The sequence below is a fragment of the Anguilla anguilla genome, chromosome 15 (genome assembly GCF_013347855.1).
Source record: "Anguilla anguilla isolate fAngAng1 chromosome 15, fAngAng1.pri, whole genome shotgun sequence".
NCBI classification, from domain to species: domain Eukaryota; kingdom Metazoa; phylum Chordata; class Actinopteri; order Anguilliformes; family Anguillidae; genus Anguilla; species Anguilla anguilla.
The window spans coordinates 245001-258268 of record NC_049215.1 but is presented as its reverse complement, the minus strand read 5'-3'; the positions used below and the strand labels follow the sequence as shown (position 1 = coordinate 258268).

Genomic DNA, 13268 nt, shown 5'->3' with positions numbered 1-13268 from the left:
TTGTCCTGATCTGAGAGCAGTAACTATTTACTATCTTTAGTTAAAGATGTGTGCTTTAGTGAGTTTGAAATACCCAGGGGCTGTTCTACACAAGCCTGTGTTCTAATGTTCTGCGCATGCCTGTGTTCCAATGTTCTACGTATGCCGTGTTCTGATGTTCTACACATGCCTGTGTTCTAATGTTCTATGTAAGCCTGTGTTCTAATGTTCTACGTATGCCTGTGTTCTAATGTTCTACGCATGCCTGTGTTCTGATGTTCTACACATGCCTGTGTTCCAATGTTCTACGTATGCCTGTGTTCTGATGTTCTACACATGCCTGTGTTCCAATGTTCTACGTATGCCTGTGTTCTGATGTTCTACACATGCCTGTGTTCTAATGTTCTATGCGTGCCTGCATTCTAATGTTATACACATGCCTGTGTTCTAATGTTCTACGCATGCCTGTGTTCTGATGTTCTGCACATGCCTGTGTTCTAATGTTCTATGTATGTCTGTGTTATAATGTTCTAATCATGCCTGTTTTCTAATGCTCTAAACATGCCTGTGCTCTAATGTTCTACACATACCTGTGTACTAATGTTCTAATGCTTGTGTTCTATGCATTTGTAAGGACATGGGATCAGTGCTGGCACACATTTAGCATGGTAAATTACTACAATTAAAGGCAGTCATTCTTAAAAGTGCTTATAATATACTGTAGAACTTACTGTGTTATGATATGAAAGTTGTACGAGGAAAAAACAGACTAAGCTCAATGCAAGCTTTCTAGATCAACAACAGAACTGAGATGATGAATTATGCCATTGGTATGTAATGTTTTTTTTTTTTACATGCAAACAAAGGTGCCAGATTTGATTAGAAATTGCATTAATATATCATACTTTTTTTATTCACACTTGAACAGATATGACTTGAACATAAAAAAACAAATGCTGTTAATAATTCTGTATTATGAAATCATGGTGCAAGGAATGCCGTTAGACTCACTGCAATGCCCAGTTTGTGTTAATACGTTCATTCTGAAGAGCCCTCTCTCTCAGGAGAATCTTTCTGCTCATTCAGTGAAAAATTTTGCACAGTATTGAAAAGCAGAAGCTGGACCTGACATAGCACACTAATGCCTACAGAACCCCAGTGTTCTGCCTGTCTGTAGTCCTACAGAACCCCAGTGTTCTGCCTGTCTGTAGTCCTACAGAACCCCAGTTTTCTGCCTGTCTGCAGTCCTACAGGACCCCGGTATTCTGCCTGTCTGTAGTCCTACAGAACCCCAGTGTTCTGCCTGTCTGTAGTCCTTCAGAACCCCGGTGTTCTGCCTGTCTGTAGTCCTACAGAAACCCAGTGTTCTGCCTGTCTGTAGTCCTAAAGAACCCCAGTGTTCTGTCTGTCTGTAGTTCTACAGAACCCCAGTGTTCTGCCTGTCTGTAGTCCTACAGGACCCCAGTGTTTCGCCTGTCTGTAGTCCCAGTGTTCTGCCTGTCTGTAGTCCTACAGAACCCCAGTGTTATGCCTGTCTGTAGACCTACAGAACCCCAGAGCTGTCTGTCTGTAGTCCTACAGAACCCAAGTGCTGCCTGTCTGTAGTCCTATAGAACCCCAGTGTTCTGCCTGTCTGTAGTCCTACGGGACCCCAGTGTTTCGCCTGTCTGTAGTCCTATAGAACCCCAGTTTTCTGCCTGTCTGTAGTCCTACGGGACCCCAGTGTTTCACCTGTCTGTAGTCCTACAGAACCCCAGTGTTCTGCCATTCTGTATTCCTACAGAACCCCAGTGTTTTGCCTGTCTGTAGTCCTACAGCACCCCAGTGTTATGCCTGTCTGTAGTCCTACAGAACCCCAGTGTTCTGCCTGTCTGTAGTCTTACAGAACCCCAGTGTGGCCTGTCTGTAGTCCTACAGAACCCCAGTGTTCTGCCTGCTTGTAGTCTTACAGAACCCTAGTGTGGCCTGTCTGTAATCCCACAGAACTCCAGTGTATAATCAGGTGTCACTGGCACAATTCTTATGGTGTCTGGGCACTAAAAACACCATAACGCTAATTTGAGATTTCTGTGGGACGGCTGGGGTTTGGTCTCTGTCTGTGTTCCAAAAGATGTCAGTGGTTGATGGACGTGTCTCCTGCTGTGCTACACTGAATCTAAATGCTAATCTGGTCGCTTCGTTCAAGTCACTCTTCATTTTCTTCATTAAAGATTAATATTTAATTTGCTACTTTTATTCAAGCAGGTAATCATTTGCATAATCAAGTTTAATAATTTCAGTGTACATCTCATCAAATATTAAAGCCTACAGGTTGAATGTATTTTATTGTACAAGGAGGGAAGTAATTCATAGTTGAAGAGAGAGCACAAGCAGTGAATGCATCTGTCCATCTTTGTTATACGCCCTAGTCAGTTATGCATTTATTCATGAATGTGGAATATTAATAAGGTCTGTCTGTCTGCAGTCTTATACTTTGTTTTACTTTCCCCTGATCAATCCCAGAGCTCCAGATTTCAGACTAAATAATATTTTTATTTGTTTATTGTTTAAAGCAGAGGTGCACAGCACAGCTCAGCTTGGGTGCTGTAGGGCTGGTGCCTGTGCTGGGCTTTGTTATTACCAGGTACCCAGGCTTGGTTATATAAACAGCTGTGTACTCCAGCGCAGGTTACTTCCTTTATCAGACCACAGTTATATGAACAGCTGTATACTCAGGCACTGGTTACTTCCTGTATCAGACCACAGTTATATAATCAGCTGTGTACTCCAGCGCTGGTTACTTCCTGTATCAGACCACAGTTATATAAACAGCTGTGTACTCCAGCGCTGGTTACCTCCTGTATCAGACGACAGTTATTTAGGATTCATGTGCTGCCTGTAGCTGTAGCTGTTGGTTGAAGAAAAATAGAACAGCTTGGATCAAGATACAATTGAACAAATTCAAAAATTAAGAATCCTAATCCTAAACCGGATAAGCCCTACTTACTCACGCTTACTTTAAGCCATCCTTTTGTTAAATTTAGGAGCAGTATACTTAGTTAAATCAAGGGAATTTCATTATCGAGCTAACTGTCAACCAACAGGTTTTCCGGCTTGGGAAACAACAGGTTATTCTAGTTCCTGTCTGATCCTTGGCTCCAGTGAAATTAAGAGTAGCAGTGTGGCAGGAAGCAGTGGATGAGCGGGATATTGGGGGGGGGGGGGAGGGGTTATGGGTAGGAGAGCACACGGGCAGTCTGGCCAGCGAGCGACGTGGTGTCGCCACGCACAGAACGCTTGACTCCCACGTGACCAATGACACGGCTTTGTCTCTAATCCCATTCAGCAGGGCTGAAATAACCCGAAATCAATACGGGCTGACAAATGATCAAGTTCCTCTTCTCCTACCCGCTCAACTATAATTACATGCCCGGCCAAGTTAGGCTCCAGGACAGAGAATGGCTGCTATTGACCTACATTTGCTATATTAAAGAAAGCCACACCAAATTCACCTGCCGGATGGAGGGAGGCAGAGGTGTTGCTCTAAATCCTGAGGCTTTAGCCCTTCAGAAGTTTCTGTTGCATCTGTCCTTCCTGTTGTTCTTCTGCTCATTTTCTCTTTTAGTCTTCAACAAGACAACAACAATGGACGGAGTGTAGCACAGTGGGTAAGGAACTGGGCTTGTAACCGAAAGGTCGCAGGTTCGATTCCCGGGTAGGGCACTGCCGTTGTACTCTTGAGCAAGGTACTTAACCGAAATTGCTTCAGTATATGTCCAGCTGTATAAATGGATACAATGTAAAAAATGCTATGTAAAAAAGTTGTGTAAGTCGCTCTGGATAAGAGCATCTGCTAAATGCCTGTAATGTAATAATAATAATGTAATAACTGTCAAGGTCAGTCCTTTATGGTCAGCCAATACTTTGTATATTACACAAATATGGACCTTCCCACTGGCTGCTGCTGGTTATCTATTTGAAAATGTTTGGCCGAAGCTTTTTGATTATGTTGCCCGAAAAGGGGACATTTTGGAAGACTTTCATTAACCAGGTGTGAAAGCAAAAGCCGTATGAAAGATCTGTACCGAACAGAATGGAGAGAGAGTGCAGTGATGGGAGAGCAGGGCTTATGGAATAACGTTCAAAGGGTTAGCACTCTATGTAGGTACACACAACTGTCATTTATCATCCCCTCACAGCCTTGATTTCAATGTTTAAAATACTGATTTAAAAATTTTGTAATACTGACAGACTAATGTATAAATGTAGACAAGCTGTTTTAGTATTTAAAACTGGAATGACAGATCCCCATCCTTTACTGTAGCAAGGATTATAGCAATGTTTAACACTTTGATGAATTATGAATTATCATTTTAATGTGACTGTGTATGCTTCACTTTATCGTCCATCAGCCTTGGTTATGTGATATGAGATGTGATGTGATTTGAGGCTTGGCTGCTTTTGCTGTGAACAGTAACGCATATAGTTCCCATAGCCATTCATTCCCATAATGTTAAACAACATCTGGTGAAGTTCTCCGCTGAAGCAATTTCATGCAGGCTGTTATGAGCCCTGACGACATTTAAAACATGCACCATGGCTAAGAGGCGTGTTTAAGCTAGCGTTTATCTTTCTTTGAAAAGCCAGCGTGTGGCAGACGTCTGAAGAGGCGGCTAGGGCAGCTTCTGTGTTGGTGGAGAGGGACTGTTATTGCACCAGTTAAGACCCACTTCTGCAGGAGAAAGTGCTGTTAAAACATTAACATTTTAAACAGTGTCAGTTTTCCTAGGAGCCTCTGCGTGGCAGGGAACCCTGTTCTTCCCTTTCCTTTGTCTTCATGGAAACTATAGAGTTAGAAAAATCAAAAGAGCTCTAGGTACAATCAGTCTCTGAAAATGATTTGCAGTGGAGGAAAGACATGCTCCAATGCAAATGTGTTAATGGGCAAAGGCCCAAGCTGACAGTTTTAGCAGCAGTCTTATTTGTTTTAAGCTTCCCTTGGGTTTGCACTTATGCTTCACGCCAGGCTTATTTACTCTGTCCCAAGGGACAAGCTTTTGAGTATGAGATAATTAATTCTGTGTTTATTTGCACTGGTCCTGTAATGTATAATGTTCTGTTTGTGCTATTAACTGGATGTGCTTACATCCTACTGTAAACCAGGAGAAGGCAAGGAGAGCTGTTTTTACTCTGTATTCCTTTTTTCTGCCCACAGTGACAGCTATTCTCATTTTATTTCCGTAACACTGAATGACATGAGGTCTTTGTGACTTTGTGACTTTTTGTCTTGTCAGTTTGTCTTTATTACATCATTTGGTTTCTGGCAGTGCTTCTGTTGTTTTTGAAACGTATGTGACGTCACATTTGTTATCTTTCTCCGGTGACGTAGTGTGACAGTCCCTCGGTAGATTGGTTGCGCATTGTCCGTAGGCTCGTCGCCTCAGTTCTTTGTTTACCGGGATCAACATTATATATCACTTTCAGATTTTGATAACTTTATTGACAACGTGACAAATTTTCTGGTAAAGACATTCCCCCTGCTGACCCCAGCACTTCCACTAGCCCTTAATGTTGTCAAAACGTTGTTTAGGCTTGGTGAAATGTGTGTTGTGTGTATTTGGCAGAGGTAGGCCTGGGAAACAGATGTGTATCAGCTCCTCAGTGCACTCTCTCTTTGGCTTTCAAACATAACTCCTTCACAGATGTGAAGGAAGTAGATCCTTGATTTATTTGTTTGTTTGTTCTTTTGTTTCCTTTTACTTTTAAATGCAAAGTGTTTTCAAACATGCAATACATGCAGATGTTGTGCATGCGTACTATTTTAACAGGGAGAGCTTGCAGATTTTGTGTGTTTATAGTGTATTTTCTGGGAGAACTTACAGATGGTGTGTGTTTATACTGTAGTATATTTACAGGGAGAGCTTTCAGATGCTGTGTGTTTATGCTGTAGTATATTTACATGGAGAACTTGCAGATGCTGTGTGTTTATGGTATATTTACAGGGAGAACTTGCAGATGCTGTGGTTTTATGCTGCAGTATATTTACAGGGAAAACTTGCAGATGCTGTGTGTTTATGCTGTAGTATATTTACAGGGAGAATTCCAGATGCTGTGTGTTTATGGTATATTTACAGGGAGAACTTGCAGATGCTGTGTGTTTATGGTATATTTACAGGGAGAACTTGCAAATGCTGTGTGTTTACGGTATCTTTACAGGGAGATCTTGCAGATGTTGAGAACTGTGGCGAACGTTTTGCTTCAGCTGTATGGAGGAAAAAGGGTGATGCTTTTAATCCGAAGAACACCATCCCAACTGAAACATGGGGGTGGCAGCATCATGTTGTGGGGGTGTTTTGCTGGAAAAGCGACATGTGGCCTACAGAAAATAGATGGCATCATGAAAAAGGAAGATTATCAAGAAATACTGAAGCAACACCTCAAGTCATCAGCTAGAAAGTTAAAACTTGGTCACAACAGGGTCTCCCAGCAGGACAATGATCCTAAGCATACCTCCAAAGTTGTAACAAAATGGCTTAAAGACAACAGAGTGAAAGTATTGGAGTGGCCATTACAAAGCCCTGACCTGAAACCCATAGAAAAATTGTGGACTGAACTGAAAAAGTGTGTCCATGTAAGGAGGCCCACAAACCTGATTGAGTTACACCAGTTCTGTCAGGAGGAATGGGCACAAATTCTGGCAAAGTATTGTGAGAAGCTTGTGGAAGGCTACCCCAAGCGTTCGATTCAAGTTAAGCATATAAAAGGCAATGCCACCAAACAGTGACAAAGTAAACTTTTGACCCACTGAAAACCTGATATAGTGCATAAAAGCTGAAATAAAGCTGTCTCTTAGCTATTCTTTTGAAATGACCTCTGATGGAAATAAAGTAGATACCCTAATTGACTTAACACAGGAAATGTGTGGTTACATGAATTGTGTCGTGAAAAATTTAGTTTGAATGTCTGTAGCCTTTAGCCTATGTAAACTTAGGCTTGCTGGTTGTCTGGCTGCTCATCGCTGTCTCTCACACCTTCTCAGGTGGGCAGGGGGAGTATGGATTCACCAAACACACATGCCCAAACACACCAACAAATATGCACTAGCACACACACACACACATGCCCAAACACACCAACAAATATGCACTAGCACACACACACACACACATGCCCAAACACACCAACAAATATGCACTAGCACACACACACACACATGCCCAAACACACCAACAAATATGCACTAGCACACACACACACACACACACGCCCAAACACACCAACAAATATGCACTAGCACACACACACACACACACATGCCCAAACACACCAACAAATATGCACTAGCACACACACACACACACGCCCAAACACACCAACAAATATGCACTAGCACACACACACACACACACACACACACATGCCCAAACACACCAACAAATATGCACTAGCACACACACACACACACACACATGCCCAAACACACCAACAAATATGCACTAGCACACACACACACACATACACATGCCCAAACACACCAACAAATATGCACTAGCACACACACACACACACACACACGCCCAAACACACCAACAAATATGCACTAGCACACACACACACACACACACATGCCCAAACACACCAACAAATATGCACTAGCACACACACACACACACACACACACATGCCCAAACACACCAACAAATATGCACTAGCACACACACACACACACACACATGCCCAAACACACCAACAAATATGCACTAGCACACACACACACACACACACATGCCCAAACACACCAACAAATATGCACTAGCACACACACACACACACACTCACACACACACATGCCCAAACACACCAACAAATATGCACTAGCACACACACACACACACACACATGCCCAAACACACCAACAAATATGCACTAGCACACACACACACACACACGCCCAAACACACCAACAAATATGCACTAGCACACACACACACACACATGCCCAAACACACCAACAAACATGCACTAGCACACACACACACACACACACATGCCCAAACACACCAACAAATATGCAGTAGCACACACACACACACACGCCCAAACACACCAACAAATATGCACTAGCACACACACACACACACACACACCCAAACACACCAACAAATATGCACTAGCACACACACACACACACACACGCCCAAACACACCAACAAATATGCACTAGCACACACATACACATGCCCAAACACACCAACAAACATGCACATGCACACACACACCTGCACAAACACATCTACAAACGTGCACATGCACACACACACATGCACAAACACACCAACAAACATGCACACACACACACACACACACATGCACAAAGACGCCTACGAACATGCACATGCGCACACACACACACGCACAAACACACCTACAAACATGCACGTGCACACACACACACATGCACACACATCTGCAGACACACATACATAAACACACTCTCACACACATACACTCACACACACGGTGCTGAACATTTCATTCCAGTCCCTGCCTTGTACAGATGAGGCATGCCACTTTTACATGCTGTGTGTCTGATTATCCAAACGGAACACTTGCCTAACATGTCAGCTGTTTGCACATGCTGTCCATTCAGAAATACTGACAAAATGGCGGTACAGTTGATGAAGATCAGAACTGAAGCACTGTTGGGGTTACTGTGCCGTGTTAGTGTGGATTTAAGTGCTGATTTTTTGGTACTGATTTTGAAGTGCTGATTTTTAAGTGCTGATTTTTAAGTGCTGATTTTTAAATACTGATTTTCTCATGGTTTTTCACATGACATTTGCCCAGAAATCCAAAATAGCTTTCAGTCAGCAGGATTCTCTGTGCTGCTGGGTCATGTTTGCTGCCCAGTGTGTGAGCAGATGATGCTGGGTAATGTTTGCTGCCCAGTGTGTGAGCAGATGCTGTTGGGTCATGTTTGCTGCTCAGTGTGTGAGCAGATGCTGCTGGGTAATGTTTGCTGCCCAGTGTGTGAGCAGATGCTGCTGGGTAATGTTTGCTGCCCAGTGTGTGAGCAGATGCTGCTGGGTCATGTTTGCTGCACAGTGTGTGAGCAGATGCTACTGGGTCATGTTTGCTGGTGCTGCCCAGTGTGTGAGCAGATGCTGTTGGGTCATATTTGCTGCTCAGTGTGTGAGCAGGTGCCGCTGGGTCATGTTTGCTGCTCAGTGTGTGAGTAGATGCTGTTGGGTCATGTTTGCTGCCCAATGTTTGAGCAGATGCTGCTGAGTCATGTTTGCTGCTCAGTGTGTGAGCAGATGCTACTGGGTCATGTTTGCTGCCCAGTGTGTGAGCAGATGCTGCTGGGTCATGTTTGCTGGTGCTGCCCAGTGTGTGAGCAGATGCTGCTGGGTCATGTTTGCTGGTGCTGCCCAGTGTGTGAGCGGATTCTGCTGGGTCATGTTTGTTGGTGCTGCCCAGTGTGTGAGCAGATGCTGTTGGGTCATGTTTGCTGCCCAGTGTGTGAGCAGATGCTGCTGGGTCATGTCTGCCACCCAGTGTGTGAGCAGATGCTGCTGGGTCATGTTTGCTGGTGCTGCCCAGTGTGTGAGCGGATGCTGCTGGGTCATGTTTGCTGCCCAGTGTGTGAGCAGATGCTGCTGGGTCATGTTTGCTGCCCAGTGTGTGAGCAGATGCTGCTGGGTCATGTTTGCTGGTGCTGCCCAGTGTGTGAGCGGATTCTGCTGGGTCATGTTTGTTGGTGCTGCCCAGTGTGTGAGCAGATGCTGTTGGGTCATGTTTGCTGCCCAGTGTGTGAGCAGATGCTGCTGGGTCATGTCTGCCACCCAGTGTGTGAGCAGATGCTGCTGGGTCATGTTTGCTGCTCAGTGTGTGAGCAGATGCTGCTGGGTCATGTTTGCTGCCCAATGTCTGAGCAGATGCTGCGGGGTCATGTTTGCTGGTGCTGCCCAGTGTGTGAGCAGATGCTGCTGGGTCATGTTTGCTGCTCAGTGTGTGAGCAGATGCTGCTGGGTCATGTTTGCTGCCCAATGTCTGAGCAGATGCTGCGGGGTCATGTTTGCTGCCCAAAGTGTGAGCAGATGATGCTGGGTCATGTTTGCTGCCCAAAGTGTGAGCAGATGATGCTGGGTCATGTTTGCTGCTCAGTGTGTGAGCAGATGCTGCTGGGTCATGTCTGCTGGTGCTGCCCAGTGTGTGAGCAGATGCTGCTGGGTCATGTTTGCTGCCCAGTGTGTGAGCAGATGATGCTGGGTAATGTTTGCTGCTCAGTGTGGGAGCAGATGATGCTTGGTCATTTCTGCTACCCAATGTGTGAGCAGATGCTGCTGGGTCATTTCTGCTACCCAATGTGTGAGCAAATGCTTCTGGGTCATTTCTGCTACAACCGCTCAGACCGAATTTTCAACCGCTCAGATCGAACGTTCAACCGCTCGGTCCGAAAAAGCGCGTCAGCTCCCGCCGAACTACAAGTGAAAAGTGAACCGTGTGAAGGACCAGAGGGACATCCGGTTCCACCATGTTGCGCTTCTCAAACTGGAATCGTTTTCACGATTTTTGCAGACACAAGTTTACAACAAGCATTAATTGACTGTCCCTGTGCAGTCAGGTGATTGTAATGGAAGGGAATGAACCCCTCTTTTCAGATTGTGATTAAGAGATACAGAATGGCCCCATTCTGCTGCCAACCTCGATGCGCCGAACCATGCGTCTGCATTTAAATTGAATTTTGTGTTTTATTAGATTTTCCCAGAACAGCACTTGCATGTGAGCGGGTGCATGTGTGGACATCATAATGACTGTTCCACAGTAAGCACTTTCAGCAGTTCACACTGATGGAATTACCAGCGTGCTTGAGGAAGGCAGTCAGTCTCATTAGTGTGGAGCGATGTTGGGCTCAGGCAAGGATGACCCTGTAAGATGGAGAATGGGTTTAAGCCACTAACTCACCAGGACCAACAGATTTCAGTGACTCGGGGGTCAACGGTTAAGCATCTTCCCAGTTTTAACATCAAATTGAATCCATGCAAACAGAATGTACACATACATACACATACACATACACATACACACACTCACACACATACGTATGCACACATACATATACAGACACACACACACGTATGCCCATGTACATATACACACACATACATACGTCTGGACACATACATATGCACACACACACATATAAGGGGCGACATAGCTCAGGAGGTAAGACCGATTGTCTGGCAGTCGGAGGGTTGCCGGTTCAAACCCCGCCCTGGGCATGTCGAAGTGTCCTTGAGCAAGACACCTAACCCCTAACTGCTCTGGCGAATGAGAGGCATCAATTGTAAAGCGCTTTGGATAAAAGCGCTATATAAATGCAGTCCATTTACCATCCATTTACATATGCACACATACATACAAATTTACACACACACGCACGCGTACATTCACACACACACACACACACACGTATGCACGCGTACATTCACACACACACACACACACACGTATGCACGCGTACATTCACACACACACACACGTATGCACGCGTACATACACACACACACACGTATGCACGCGTACATTCACACACACACACACACGTATGCACGCGTACATTCACACACACACACACATATGCACGCGTACATTCACACACACACACACACATATGCACGCGTACATTCACACACACACACACACGTATGCACGCATACATTCACACACACACACACGTATGCACGCGTACATTCACACACACACACACACACGTATGCACGCGTACATTCACACACACACACACACACACGTATGCACGCGTACATTCACACACACACACACACGTATGCACGCGTACATACACACACACACACACACACGTATGCACGCGTACATTCACACACACACACACACACACGTATGCACGCGTACATTCACACACACACACACGTATGCACGCGTACATTCACACACACACACACGTATGCATGCGTACATTCACACACACACACACACGTATGCACGCATACATTCACACACACACACACACACGTATGCACGCGTACATACACACACACACACACACACACGTATGCACGCGTACATTCACACACACACACACGTATGCACGCGTACATTCACACACACACACACGTATGCACGCGTACATTCACACACACACACACATATGCACGCGTACATTCACACACACACACACACATATGCACGCGTACATTCACACACACACACACACGTATGCACGCATACATTCACACACACACACACGTATGCACGCGTACATTCACACACACACACACACACGTATGCACGCGTACATTCACACACACACACACACACACGTATGCACGCGTACATTCACACACACACACACACGTATGCACGCGTACATACACACACACACACACACACGTATGCACGCGTACATTCACACACACACACACACACACGTATGCACGCGTACATTCACACACACACACACGTATGCACGCGTACATTCACACACACACACACGTATGCATGCGTACATTCACACACACACACACACGTATGCACGCATACATTCACACACACACACACACACGTATGCACGCGTACATTCACACACACACACACGCACACGTATGCACGCGTACATTCACACACACACACACACACGTATGCACGCGTACATGCACACACACGCACACACACACATATGCATGCGTACATTCACACACACACACACACACACACACACGTATGCACGCGTACATTCACACACACACACACACACACATATGTACGCGTACATGCACACACCGCACACACACACGTATGTACGCGTACATTCACACACACACACACACACGTATGCACGCGTACATTCACACACACACACACACACACGTATGCATGCGTACATTCACACACACACACACACACACACGTATGCACGCGTACATTCACACACACACACACACACGTATGCACGCATACATGCACACACACGCAACACACTGTTGGCTGCTCCGGTACTGCGGTGTGTTTCGGAGATGCAGTGCCCTGCATTAGGGTGAGTGTTGACCTGAATACCCTGAACACTGTCCTCAGAAGAATGACTAAACAAGACCAGGTTAAAACCTAGTATATGGCTGGACCAAACACATGTGATCCGGCCGACCAATGGTGTAACTTTATAACTGGGCCAACCAATGGTGTAACTTCATCACTCAGTCAGTCAGTCAGTCAGTCACTCAGTCACAGACATTTGTGTTTGTAGGGCTGGCCCCACTGTTGCGGTTCAG

At 45.3% G+C, this 13268-nt stretch overlaps 1 protein-coding gene across 4 annotated transcripts in view; it reads left to right on the top strand.

The window, feature by feature from the left end:
- LOC118214080 (zinc finger protein 385B-like) overlaps positions 1 to 13268 on the top strand; it is a 111744-nt gene that overhangs the window by 57054 nt on the left and 41422 nt on the right. The window lies entirely within an intron of this gene.